Source organism: Amblyraja radiata, chromosome X (genome assembly GCF_010909765.2).
Source record: "Amblyraja radiata isolate CabotCenter1 chromosome X, sAmbRad1.1.pri, whole genome shotgun sequence".
NCBI lineage: Eukaryota > Metazoa > Chordata > Chondrichthyes > Rajiformes > Rajidae > Amblyraja > Amblyraja radiata.
Window position 1 is genome coordinate 13,827,281 of NC_045999.1, and position 11,966 is coordinate 13,839,246.

The 11,966-nt window shown below is 46.6% G+C and overlaps 1 non-coding gene across 1 annotated transcript; it reads left to right on the plus strand.

Annotated features, from left to right (window-relative positions):
* The first annotated feature begins 11,471 nt into the window (after window positions 1-11,471).
* LOC116968368 lies at window positions 11,472-11,664 on the plus strand. Its single transcript, XR_004410460.1, has one exon. It is a non-coding gene; the product is annotated as a U2 spliceosomal RNA (small nuclear RNA).
* The last annotated feature ends 302 nt before the right edge of the window (window positions 11,665-11,966 follow it).

The following is an 11,966-nucleotide window of genomic DNA, read 5'->3' on the forward strand; positions in this document are numbered from 1 at the left end:
GGGATTTTAGATGGAGCAATATTAGTCTTGTGTGACAAGAATGTTGGGAGGTTGTTACCATGTGTGCAAATGGCAGCACGGTGGTGCACTGGTACAGCGCCAGAGACCCGGGTTCAATCCTGACTACGGCTGCTGTCTGTATGGAGTTTGTACGTTCTCCCCGTGACTTGCGTTGGGTTTTTTTCCAGATCACCGGTTTCCTCCCAAACTCCAAAGTCGTACAGGTTAATTGGCTTAGTTTAATAGTAAATTGCCCCGAATGTGTGTGGGATAGTGTTAAGGGCCTGTCCCACTAATTCACGACCTCTGCCAAGTTTGCCCTTGACTCATACTCGCAGCATGCTTATCACAAGGTCGTAGGAGGTCATAGGAGGTCGTAGGTAGGTCATAGCAGGCCACAATGCTAGTCGTAGGTACTCCTGGCATCAAGTAGGTCGGGGCGTTTTTTCTAGCCAGATGAAAAATGTCCACGAGTAAAAAAGGTTGTGTATTAGGTCGTGAAAGTGGGACAGGCCCTTTAGTGTGTGTGGATCAGTGGTTGACGTGGACTCGGTGGACCTGTTTTCCTGCTGTATCTCTAAACTAAAAACTGAAAATATACAATTGCAGGAACCACGAGGAAGAATTGTAACCTGATTTAGTAATCTGGGATGTGACGCTACTGAACCTGGTGACTGCCAGATTTACTGCTGGACTTGCTGTTGAAATTTAGTTTAGTTTAGTTGTAAGCGTTGTAAGGCAGCAACTCTACAGCAGTGCCACCGTGAATCACAACCCTGACATTGGGAACTCATTGTGTTTCTCTGGACTATTCCAAGGGGAATGATAAAGTTTGCCAGGGATCAGAACCATAACCGATTTGTGGATCTGTATAAATGGCCTTGGGAACGCAAAGTATCATTTTTAAACTTGGAGATGACACATCACTTTACTCAATTGTTTAGTTTAATTTAGTTTTAATTTAGAAATACAGCACGGAAACAGGACCTTCGGCCCACCGAGTCCGCGCAGACCAGCGACCCCCGCACATTAACACTATCCTAGGGACAATTTATCAAGCCAATTAACCTGCAAACCTGTACATCTTTGGAGTGTGGGAGGAAACCGATGATCTCGGAGAAAACCCACGTGGTCACGTGGAGAACGTGGGCCTCTGGCGCTGTAATGCAGCAACCGTTGCATCACCATGCCACTCCAATTGTAAATGGAGAGAAATTATAAACAAGTTGGTGCAATAGAGAGACTCGTGGAAATGAGATTTGAAGTGCAGAAGTGAGAGTTGATGGAGAGAAGTATGAGAGGCAATATGGAACAAAGGATGCTGCTCTAAAAAGGATGTTGGAGCACAGAAACCTGGAGGAATGGATTCATCTTAGGGAAAGTTGAGGAGTGGGGTTGAGTGAGAAGCATGCACACTGCTGAGATTTATCAATAACTAGACTAGACATTTTCACACAGGAGGGCTGGTCCCCCAACGCAATATTCCACCTCTCCACCAATTCCAATGTTGCTAGTATGGACATTGTGGGCCAAATGGATTCTTGGACTCACAGTTCAATCACTCACGGCTGGTGGACTCACAGTTCACTCACTCACGGCTGGTGGGCTCACAGTTCATTCACACATACACTCCATCTCACACACACACAATCACATGCCCTCGCAAATTTAATTACAACGCAGACCGGACGTGGTTAAGATGAAAGTTTTAGTTATAGTAGAGATAGCAGAGAGAATAAAGGCAGGCAGGGATGTCAGGCTAAAGCTGTGTATAACACTGGTCTCTTTACTGGTTGGATCAACAGAAGAAACGGTGGCATGGTGGCGCAGCGGGAGAGGTGCTGCCTTACAGCGCCAGAGACCTGGGTTTGATCCAGACTACAGGTGCTGCCTGTACGGAGTTTATACGTTCTCCCTGTGACCAAATGGGTTTTCTCTGGGTGCTCCAGTTTCTTCCCACACTCCAAAGGATGTACAGGTTTATAGGTTAATTGGCTTCGGTAAAATTGTAAATGGTCCCTAGTGTGTGTAGGAAAGTGCTAACGTACGGGGATTGCTGGTCAGCGCAGATTCGGTGGGCCGAAGGGCCTGTTTCCACGCTGTATCTCTAAACTAAACTAAAACTAAAACATGCTGTGATTGCATGATTTTCTCCATTGACAGTGAGGGTTAGGGTTGACATGAAAGCAGTTTGGAAGAGCCTGCAGTTGTAAACAGAAATTCACAGCTTTTGCAAAGAATTAAAGATGAGTTTGTCATAAAATCATATGTGAAATTTCGGGATTCATGCCTGCAGTCTCTGAATCTAGAAATTATCCTGAAGGATTTCTAGATTCAGAGACTGCAGGCATGAATTCCGAAATTCCACATATGATTGCATTATGTAAGCAGCAAGAGATGGAGAAAACCAGGAACTGTAGAACTGTCTGCTCGATGCAAGTTGTGTGGAGATCACTGATAGACACCAAAATAGAAACATAGAAACATAGAAAATAGGTGCAGGAGTAGGCCATTCAGCCCTTTGAGCCTGCACCGCCATTCAATATGATCATGGCTGATCATCCAACTCAGTATCCCGTACCTGCCTCGTCTCCATACCCCCTGATCCCTTTAGCCACAAGGGCCACATCTAACTCCCTCTTAAATATAGTCAATGAACTGGCCTCAACTACCTTCTGTGGCCGAGAATTCCAGAGATTCACCACCCTCTGTGTGAAAAATGTTTTTCTCATCTCGGTCCTAATAGATTTCCCCCTTATCCTTAAACTGTGACCCCTTGTTCTGGACTTCCCCAACATCGGGAACAATCTTCCTGCATCTAGCCTGTCCAACCCCTTAAGAATTTTGTAAGTTTCTATAAGACCCCCCCTCAATCTTCTAAATCCTAGCGAGTACAAGCCGAGTCTATCCAGTCTTTCTTCATATGAAAGTCCTGACATCCCAGGAATCAGTCTGGTTAACCTTCTCTGTACTCCCTCTATGGCAAGAATGCTGGAGTAACAGCGGGACAGGCAGCATCTCTGGAGAAAAGGAATGGGTGACGTTTCAGGGTGAGACCCTACATGGAGATCACTCATATCTATCGCCAGTGACTGGGTGAGTGCACATTCAGATCAGTGTGGGCTGATCAAAAGGGAGTCATTGTGAGAGGCAGGTCACGTCAGCTATCCTTGGAGACCATCTCCAGCCAGCTGCAGTGGAAGTGTCTGCATCTTGTCAACCTTCCAGAAGACATTGACAACGTTCAGTGCAGGATAGTATTTAATAATGAAAATACATGAAACTGGAAGTGGCCTTGCGTCAAGACAAATAGTTGAGTTTAATAAAAGATTCTCTGACTGGTACAATTTGATGTCTTGTGTGCCCCAGAGATTGATCTTAGGATCTCACCATTTTTAGAGGTTTAGAGATACAATTCGGAAACAGGCCCTTCGGCCTACCGAGTCTGCACTGACATAATCCCAGCACATTAACACTGTCCTCCACACACGAGGGACAATTTTTACATTTTTTAATATCAAGCCAATTAACCTACATCTTTGGAGTGTGGGAGGAAACTGAAGATCTCGGAGAAAACCACGCGATCTCCGGGTGAACGTACAAATTCCATACAGACAGCACCCATAGCCCGTGTAATTTAACGAGGGGGTAACAAATAAAGGCCTAAAAATCAAGTTGCTGCTGCATTTTCTTCATCATTTTGTGATTGCAAAAATGACCTCTGGTTCTTGATTATAGACGGTAGACAAAAGTGCTGGAGAAACTCAGCGGGTGCAGCATCTATGGAGCGAAGGAAATAGGCAACGCTTCGGGCCGAAACCCTTCTTCTGACTGATGTAGGATGGGGGGGGGGGGGGGGGGGGGGGAGGGCGAGAAGAAGAAAGGAAGAGGAGGAGCCGGAGGGCTGAGGGAGAGCTGAGAAGGGGAGGAGACAATAAGGTCTACCGGAAATTAGAGAAGTCAATGTTCATACCGCTGGGGTATAAACTGCCCAAGCGGAATATGAGGTGCTGCTCCTCCAATTTCCGGTGGTCCTCACTCTGGCCATGGAGGAGGCCCAGGACAGAAAGGTCGGATTGGGAATGGGAGGGGGAGTTGAAGTGCTGAGCCACCGGGAGATCAGGTTGGTTATTGCGGACCAAGCGGAGGTGTTCGGCGAAACGATCGCCAAGCCTACGCTTGGTCTCACCGAAGTAGATCAGCTGAACTGGATAAAAGACTGTGCTTTCATCCTATCTATTCCCTTCATGAACTTAAACGCCACTATAAGATCACCCCTTAGCTTCCTGTGCTCCAAGCAATAAAATCCCAGCCTGTCCAATCTCTCCCTTTAGCTCAGGCCCTCGAATTCTGGCAACATCCTCATAAATCTTCTCTGCACTCATTCCAGCTTAATGGCATCCTTTCTGGGGTGGGAGATTGCACCCTTTGCGTGGTCCACCCTGTTTCGATGAATGCAATCAAGCTGGCGTGCACAAACGGAAGATCAAACAGAACAAGTTGTCTTACAACTTTAGGCTGTGCACGTCATGCCTTACAGATTGTGTAGGAAAGAACTGCAGATGCTGGTTTAAATCGAAGGTAGACACAAAATGCTGGAGTAACTCAGCGGCATCTCTGGAGAGAAGGAATGGGTGACGTTTCGGGTCGAGACTTTTGTGCCTATGCCTTACACAGCACTGATCCCTGAGGCACTCCACTAGTCACAGGCCTCCAGTCTGAGAAACAATCTTCCACTATCACCCTCTGCTTCCTTCTACAAAGCCAATGTTGTATTCTGGGCATCCCATGATCTAACCTTCAAGAGCAGCCTACCATGTGGAACCCTGTCAAATGCCTTTCTGAAGTCCATACAGACAATGTCTATGGCTCTGGCCTCATCAACCTTTTTGGTTACTTCAAAAAACTCAAACAGATTTGTGAGACATGATCTGCCACATATAAAACCATGTTGACTATCCCTACTCAACCCGTCTACCCAAATGCATATATATCTTATCCCTCAGAACTCTCTCCAGTAACGTGCCTACTGCAGACGTTAGGCTCACTGGTCAATAGTTCCCAGACTTTTCCTTGAGGCCCCACATAAGACATTCCTTCCTTGGATTAGTTTGGTAAATCTTCTGAGCTGCTTCTAATGCATGAGCATCCTTCCTTAAATAAGGAGACTAAAAGCCCAGTCCCACGGTACGAGTTCATTCCAAGATCTCTCCCGAGTTTAAAAAAAATCAAACACGCGGTAAGCACGGAGAATGAACGTAGCGGGTATGTCGGAGCTCGGGGACGTCTCTTAGCGGCTCGTACCGCTAACGTAAGCACGGGAAGACTCGTGAAGATTTTTCAACATGTTCACGAGAGCCCCGAGTACCGACGAGTGGCCATTACCGTAAATCTCCGAGTTCGAATCAGGGCAAACTTGGGAGAGCACTTGGAATGAACTTGTACCGTGGGACAGGGCTTTAATGCTGTGATACTGGGTGGCATAGTGGCACAGCTGCTGCATCACGCTGCAAGAGATCCAGGTTTAATCCTGACCTCGGATGCTGTCCGTGTGGAGTTTGCATGTTCTCCCTCTGACTGCATGGGTTTCCTCCAGGTGCCCCAGTTTCCTACCCCATCGCTCTGTATTTTTAAACTAAACTAAACTAAAAGGGACTACTACAGAGGTGGCGGTCCATCAGAACTGTAAAACAGAACAGTCTATTGAATGGAAAATATTCTTTTACCACAGAGAACATAGAACAGAACAGCATGGGGAACAGGCCCTTCGGCACTCAATGTCAGTATCGAACCTGAATCCAATTTAAACTAATCTCTGCCAGCATGTGATCCATATCCCTCCATTCCCTGCATTTAAAAGCTTCTTAGTTACGGGCTCCACCCTCCCTGGGTGATATTCACTGGAATATAGAAGGATGAGCGGATCTTATAGAAACATATAAAATTCCTAAAGGATTGGACAGGCTGGATGCAGGAAAAATGTTCCCGATGTTGGGGGAGTCCAGAACAGTTCAAGAATAAGGGGTTGGCCATTTAGGACTGAGGTGAGGAAAAACGTTTTCACCCAGGAAGTTGTGAATCTGTGGAATTCCCTGCCATAGAAGTCAGTGGAACCCAATAGACAATAGGTGCAGGAGTAGGCCATTCGGCCCTTCGAGGCAGCACCACCATTCAATGTGATCATGGCTGATCATCCCCAATCAGTACCCTGTTCCTGCCTTCTCCCCAATTCACTGGATGTTTTCAAGAGAGAGTTAGATTTAGCTCTTTGGGCTAAAGGAATCAAGGCATATGGGGAAAAAGCAGGAATGGAATACTGATTTTCGATGATCAGCCATTATCATATTGAATGGCAGTGCTGGCTCGAAGGGCCGAATGGCCTACTCCTGCACCTATTTTTCTTTGTTAGATGTTTCTATCTGTTGCCAGAGATAGACACAAAAAGCTGGAGTAACTGAGCGGGTCAGGCAGCATCTCAGGAGAAAAGGAGCAGGTGATGTTTCGGGTCGAGATCCTTCTTCAGACCGAGTGTCAGGGAAAAGGGAAACGAGAGATAAAGAGGGTGATGTAGGGAGATATAGAACAAATGAATGAGAGATATGCAAAAATGTATCGATGATGAAGGAAATAGGCCATTGTTAGCTGTGGACAAGGTGAAAATGAGTAACCAACAATGAGACTCAACAAGACAACTTTGAAAGTACTACAACAACTTGGGTGGGGGAGGGACGGAGAGAGGGGATGCAGGGATTACTTGAAGTTAAAGTCAATGTTCATACCACTGGGCTGTGAGCTGCCCGAGCGTAATATGAGGTGCTGTTCCTCCAATTTGCGTTTGGCCTCACTCTGACAGTGGAGGAGACCTTGGACATTTGTTAGCCCACAGCTGACAATGGCCTGTTCCCTTTATCATCATTATTTTTTTGCATATCTTCATTCATTTGTCCTATACTTCTGCACATCACCGTCTACATCTCTCGTTCCCCTTTCCCCGACACTCACTCTGAAGAAGGGTCTCGACCCGAAACGTCACTTATTCCTTCTCTCCAGAGATGCTGCCTGACCCGCTGAGTTACCCCAGCTTTTTGTGTCCATCTTCAGTTTAAACCAGCATCTTCAGTTCCTTCCTACACATTTCATGTGTGGCCAGTCCTGATCTGTTCTGGACTTTTCTCGTCTCCAATTTATTTCCAACCCGCCCCCCTCTCCCCCATCCACCTCTACTTTCAGTCTGTAGTTAGTTCCAATTTAGGTGGCAAAAATGCAACAAAAACCTATTTGCTTTATTTCGGCAAATTCTGTTACTTTTATAACTGCAGCTTAGCAACACTGCTAAGCTTTGCGGGCTCTGACTCAGTCGCATTAGTAAGGCTACATCTGTGGTAGTCCGTGCCACTCTGTAGATTACTCTCTAATACTAAAGTTAATTCTTCTCACTAACATCCCTATGGCTTCTACGCAAACAACGTTAACTTCTTTCTTTTGAAACAAGCTGAGGAGTGTAACAAGAATAATGTACCAGAGACCGTTAATAGTAAAAGTGGCACATGCCGTGTTTCGCCTGCTTCCAATTCAAATTTTCTAAAACCGAGTCCATATGTGGTTCTGAAAGTAATGATGTTTTGGAAGTCAGGCTTGTTGCCCTGTTCAGGTGATTGGACTGAAGAAATGTGGAAGAAAAAGTAACAAACTTATCGCTGGTCAGACTTCATGAATAATAACTATTTTTTTCATTTTATTTATTTTTTCATACAAAATGCTTTTATTCAGAACAAACAAAAATACAAAGTAGTAACACGATTAAAGAATGCCTATATTGGCATTTTACAAACAAAGTTATTAAATTAAAATATTAACATTTTTATCAACAATACATTCGACCTCCCGTGGTGACCAGCGTTCATGGAAGGCCTCCACCATAGTCCCCGTGGACACAGCATATTCCCTCTCCAGGGAATGAACGATAAACTTGGGTGTGAAGCATGTGCAAACATAAGCAATCTGACACTTTTCACTTCTGAGGGTTTGAGGCTGTCAAATGAATGGCAAATGTACCAAATATCCTGTTATGGAGCCGGTCGAAGTACATGCTTGAAGTCTCTCAGAGAAAAAATAGTTGATCACAAACTATCAAAAGCTCACACTGCTGCTCTATGTATTGTAAATATAGCTAGTGAAGATACTCTTGGAAAATTATGTCACATCATGAATGCTTCAGTTTTTCGTTCTGCATATTATTTAGCTCAGAATGACAGACCATACTGATCACTTTGCCTGACTGGAACTTCAAAACAAAGATGGTATTGAGATTGGAATTGGACTGCATTCCCGCACTAGTGCTACGGAGATCATTCACCATTAATATGAAAAAGAAAATTTGCCAACACATCAAGTAGATAAATGGCAACATTTCTGTTCTCATTGATGAAACACAAGCCTGAGCATCAAGCTCGCCCTCATAGTTTATTTGAAATGTGAAAGTGGTAAGAAAGGTGACCCCCATGATATGTTTCCAGATCTAATTGAACTACCTGATCGAAAGCTACAACTATTGCTAAGCATCTATTGACTGTCTCAGTAAGCAAGGGTTTGATGGCTCTTACTTGAAACAGACCCACATCAGTCCCTACTGTGAAGATGCGGATTACAAACATGTCTGAGACACTACATTTGGAAAATATTAGGCGTGTCTTGGCAGAAAAACCAGTGTTGGACACCCTTTACCGAATTCTTACAAGGATAGTATGGTGCAACACTACTTTGGATTTAAATCCAACTATGGGTTGGGTGAGGTGTGTGTGTGTGTGTGTGGGGGGGGGGGGGGGCGGGGGGGGGGGGGGGGCGGAGGGGGTACAAGGGGCAGGTATATCTCCACGTCTGTTTTTTCTTTTCTTTTTTTTCCTTTTCCTCGCCTATATCTTTATTCACTCTTTGGCCACACTACTTTGGTCGTCTAGGGGCCCTATCTTTTCACTTTTCACTTTTTCCCTTTCTTGTTCTTTCTCTTTTCTTTTCCCTTATTTTCAGGTTAAAAGGTTAAAATTGAAGCTGTACAATAATTGTATAATTTTACTTCGGAGTCACGTGAGTGACTACGTGAAGAACCCGCTCAGTGCGCAGGCGCGGCATTACGCCAGCAGTGCAACAGCGGCAGCGGGAGTTAGGCGCTCCCGCTACAGAATGAAACGGACCGTCAGGTGAGTACCCTGAGGTCGGGTTTTCTTTTACAGGGGAGCCCCTTTTTCTGCTTGTGTTTTACAGGCAGAGAAAAAGGGCTCTGGAACAAAACTGTCCCCCGTTCGAGGAGGAACGGTTTCCGTCGGGGAGGGGGGCAGCAACAGGCGGTAGGAGCGACCCGGTGTTCCGCAATTCCCCGACACCGTGCCGAGCCCAGCCCGATATCGGGCTGGATGTATAGCCACCCGAAGAGGCATCCGGCAGGTGTTCCCGATTCGGGACGGGACGTCTCTCCACCCGCACGGGGGGAGAGAGAGCCGCCTGAGCCGCTGGAGCGGCTCTCGGAGCAGGTGCCTGCGAGACGCGCTGCTAGAGGGGCGCTCTCGCTACTACAAGGCACAAAAGCTCTAGAAGAAGGCGGTAGGAACATTTAACCGGGCGCGCCGCTATCCCCACACCGCGCCGAGGCCAGTCCCGCTAGTGCCTGAGCTGCGGGCTGGATGTTCAGCCATCCGAAGAGGCATCCGGCCGGTGGCTTCCGACTTGTCAGAGGGGACGTCTCTCCACCCGCATGGGAGAGAGACAGCCGCCTGAGCCGCTGGAGCGGCTCTCGGAGCAGGTGCCTGCGAGACGCGCTGCTAGAGGGGCGCTCCCGCTACTACAAGGCACAAAAGCTCTAGAAGAAGGATGTAGGAACAATTACCGGGCGCGCCGCTATCCCCACACCGCGCCGAGGCCAGTCCCACTAGTGCCTGAGCTGCGGGCTGGATATTCAGCCATCCGATGAGGCATCCGGCCGGTGGCTTCCGACTTGTCGGAGGGGACGTCTCTCCACCCGCAGGGAGAGAGACAGCCGCCTGAGCCGCTGGAGCGGCTCCTGGAGCAGGAGCTCCTGTGAGACACGCTACGTGAGGGGCAGTCTCGCTGGAGGGTTCAGGCATACCCTCCAAAGTGCCTAGGCACTGCCCATCGCTTCCTCCTTAGTGTGGTTAGCTTTGGGGTGACCAGTGGCTGGGCTGGTCATGAAGAGGGGTCACTGGCTGAACAATATCGGGAGTATGCTTGAGGTACAGGATCAGGAAGAGCTGCTGGGTGTGGCCGCTATGTGGCTCCACCACTAGCGAGATGGCTTTTCAGTCTCAACTGATGGCCAGCTTACTACCTGTCTTTTCCAAAAAACCTCTCCAAGACAGGTAGCCATGAGGCTTTGGTTTTATCACGCCTCCCCTAAATTGCATTTACTCAAAGTGCCCGCCATTATTGGGGGATACATTGAGCAGCGCATTTAACCTAAATATTTTAAAAATGCATTTGGTACCCTGACGTCGGCTATCATGTCCACCTGCTCATTCCAGAAGGGCAGGGTAGTATGGCAAAACACCTGACCCTACTGTTCAACGGTATACCTCATAACTTCTCAAATGAACTCACAAACCTGCCCTCAATCTATGAAATTAACAGGACTATGAGAACGCCGACCTCACAAGCACAGATCCTGCTACCTGGCACTTACCAAACCAGTCCTAAAAAACTGGACGAAGTGTTCAAACTATTCGGCACAAGAGGGCAGAGTCTGGAATGAGCACCACACTAAACCAGACAGCAGTACCTCTACGTGTCCACCAGGTGCGTCTACCTCATGGTACTGGTGAAAGCTCGGGGCCTGCATGCCAAACCCGTAGCATTTTAGGCCACGGCCCAGAGCAGGCCCCAGGGAAAATGCGCCACCCCCCAACAAACATCGTCCCTACAAGAACAAGGAACCAGAAACCGAAGAAAACAACAATGAAGACAGATAAGTATGGTTCCTACCATCACATAAAGGTTAAGGGTTGTACTAACAAGGGGTGGGTGAATCACGCCTGGTTAGGAAGCTATCACTCTTGGTAGTTATATACCAAAAAATAAATACAAGGGGAATAGAATTAATATCTTGCCACCAATTCAGCAAGCACCCCAAGGGGTCTACCCTCCCACGATGGTGAATGTCGCACCATCGTTGATAAACCACTTGAGTATTTCACCAGGTATACCCATTCATGGGATTTGTAACTACTACCATGGATCCAAGGATACTTTATGGTAGACATCGACCTTGAAGATGCACACTATTCAGTACCTTCTCATATAAGTTTCGGATATACCGCAATTACCTGGATGGAGTAACCGTGATGAGCGTTGCGGCATTTAAGTCAAAGTTATCCAGAATCAACTAGCCCTGACACTTAGAAACATTCCGTCATGGCATGTCTATATATTAACGACAAACTATCCTTGGATACAGCTTTAGCTGCATCGCTTCTCGGCCTTTTGGCTAAGATCAAGTGTAGTATCTGTTCTTATCAGTTTAATAATCTGATACGTCCCTTATCTAGGGACTAATATATTAAATTGAATTTTGGAACAGGGAGATGGAATAGGGGCTTGCTCCGTCCACTCCACGCATCGACCCAGTACTGCAATGCCTCTGGGAACGGTGCACAAAATATATATCCAGATATTTACGTTGACCATCCACAACTTTGTTATCTGGTATTCATTAAGACTATCAGTCATGGTGCATTAACCACCAATCAACTACGTGGCAAAGTAATTGGGATATAGCAGCATTACCAGCTACTGAACTTTGTACCTTTCCTATGAGCTGAGATACTAGTGTTCAAAACTATCTCCATACCTGTAATATGGGGGCAAATGGATTAATCTGTAGTGCTATCATGGAATTTATCGGCAGGAAGGATTATGGTTGTACACTTCCACCTGTTTTGAGTAACATCTTATGTGTCCTG